At 44.9% G+C, this 2,334-nt stretch overlaps 1 long non-coding RNA gene across 1 annotated transcript; it reads left to right on the plus strand.

The window, feature by feature from the left end:
• Positions 1–67: 67 nt before the first annotated feature.
• Positions 68–1,956, plus strand: LOC114028040. Its single transcript, XR_003567322.1, has 2 exons — positions 68–842; positions 929–1,956. It is a non-coding gene; the product is annotated as an uncharacterized LOC114028040 (long non-coding RNA).
• The last annotated feature ends 378 nt before the right edge of the window (positions 1,957–2,334 follow it).

The raw sequence follows: 2,334 nt of genomic DNA on the forward strand, positions 1-2,334 counted from the left end.
GTGACCTTGGGAGGAAGGGGGATGGGGGAGAGGGGAGGGGGAGGGGGCCCTCCGAGAATCCTGGGAAGATTCCTATGAACTGATGCAAAGTGAAGTGAGCAGAACCATGGCAGCTTCTACAGTGACAGCGATGGGAACGACAGGACCCACGGTGACGTAGCCTGCCCACCCCCAAAGAGAAGGACTCAGGAGTGCCGAGGGGCTCCGGCACCAGTGTGGACTGCAGAGGCCAGTGATGAAGTGGGCTGCCCAGCTCCTGAACGTTGTTGTCATTATTGTTTGTCCTTCCTTTTCAAAGAGGACCGGTGACATCACAGGGCATAGAGACTGGTGTGTGGATTGCATTTAAGTGAGGCAGAGAGCACAGAGTCGTCAGCCTCACTCTCCCAGAGTCGTCAAAGTCCACTGGGAAGACAAAAGTCAAGATGACTGGCAGTGGTCCTGGATGCAGTGGATGACCTTGGCGTCTTTGGTATTTGACTAAACTCTAACCACTCGACAATACCTGCTTCAGCCCCCTTTGTGGCCACTGGGACACATTGTTCTCATCTGTCCACTGGGAGAAGTTTTCACATGCTTGGGGTGACATCCCCTAATGCACCAGCAGAATTGAGGCCTATCACTTCCCCTCAACCTGGTTTAGTCTGTCTGCCAACGTGGTTTACCATGCTGCGCGTGCTACAGCTTCCTGGAGCCGCGGGTGAGAGTTGAGTGCAAGGTGGACACCAAGGGTGGAAAAACAGCACAGAAAGGAGCTTGGCAGCCCTCTCTCCAGAGGTGCTAGGCCTCCGTGAACATCCCATATACCTCCCAGAATACAGGAGAAGGGCAGCGTTACAAAGGTAAGGAGTCTGGACTTACACAGGTGTGGGAGGGTATTAGACATGCCAGCTTAAGTCTTAAAAATAGAATTTAAATCAATTTTCAGTTTTACTGCTGGAAGAAAGGACAAGCAGGATGGTTTCAGAAAAACCTGGGAAGATTTATACGTACTGATGCGAAGGAAAGTGACCAAAACCAGGAAAACCTTGCACACAGTCAATATTGTAACAGTAATCAACTGGGAAAGACTTTGCTACTCAGATCAATGCAAAGATGAATGACATTTATGAAGTACCCATGATGAAAAATGCTCTCCCTCTCTAGGGAGAGTTGTGATGGTGAGTGGGATGTCCCTGTGAAGACGTCTCAGTGTAATTAAGGTTTGGGATAAGATTATCCTGAACTTGGAGATAAGTTCATGAGGCAGATAAGTATAGATTTCTATAGTTCCCCCAGTGTGAGGTCAGTAGTTAAAGATTGCCAGGCCTGAAACTTTGAAACCCCCTTGTATCCCCATACATTCCGGTCACGGTGACCTTCCCACAGTAGCCTTCTAGCTTGGATGCACATTCTAAATGTTTCATTTTGGTAGCAAACTAAGGTGATTGTTTCTTTGTTATGTTGTTTCTTTCTTTTCTGGATATGCATATTGTTTCTTTGTTCTTTGTGTCTGGGAATAGATTTTCACGCTTAGATTGTAAGCCAAATATTGGATAGTTGGTGGGAGGGGGAATTTTCTTTGCTAGGGTTATTTAAGCTGGCTTTTTGCTTCTGTAATTTCTCTTCCTTCAGCAGAAATCATGCTGGTGCAGGAACACCCGATTCTCGAGAATTGAAGTAAACTTTCTGTTCCTACCTTGAGATACCTCTGAGGTTTTTTTTAGGTCGCTGTCCCACACAGCGGGTTCTAAAGCATGTTTTTCCTTTTCAATTTTAGATGCGTTGGTAGTTTTATGTGATCAAAACTGCTAATTTTATATTCTGTGATCTCCTCTATCCTTTTTTCGGTGATGAACTCTTCCCTTCCCCATAACTGCACAATGTATCTTCATGGCTCCTCTCATCTGTTTGAACTGAGCTTTTCTGTCTAAGGCATGTGTTTGATTAAAGCTGATCATGATCTACAGTGGGAAATGTTGGCCTGTAGCTACTTTTTGAATGACTGCTTTCCAGTTTTTCCAGTACTTTGTAATGATTAATAAGTCCTGGCTCCCCTGTTGAGGTCTTTGGATTTGTTGAACCAGGGTTTTTACAGTCATTTTCTTTTGTATATTATGCACCTGGTCTCTTCAGTGTATCATCCTCTGTATTTTTAATGTCATACAAAATACTTTTGATGACCATTGCTTTATAGTCTGCCTGGCACAAAATCCAGTGCCATATCCTTTATAACGCCCTACCTTTGTCTGCACAGTTCTGAATATTCTGAAAACTGACCAAACTCTCCATACCTTTTAGCTCACTGATTTTGCTATGAGGCTTAGGACCCCAGGCAAAATGATAATAATAGCT

This window comes from Vombatus ursinus, unplaced genomic scaffold (assembly GCF_900497805.2).
Source record: "Vombatus ursinus unplaced genomic scaffold, bare-nosed wombat genome assembly UNPS02014868.1, whole genome shotgun sequence".
Lineage (NCBI taxonomy): Eukaryota > Metazoa > Chordata > Mammalia > Diprotodontia > Vombatidae > Vombatus > Vombatus ursinus.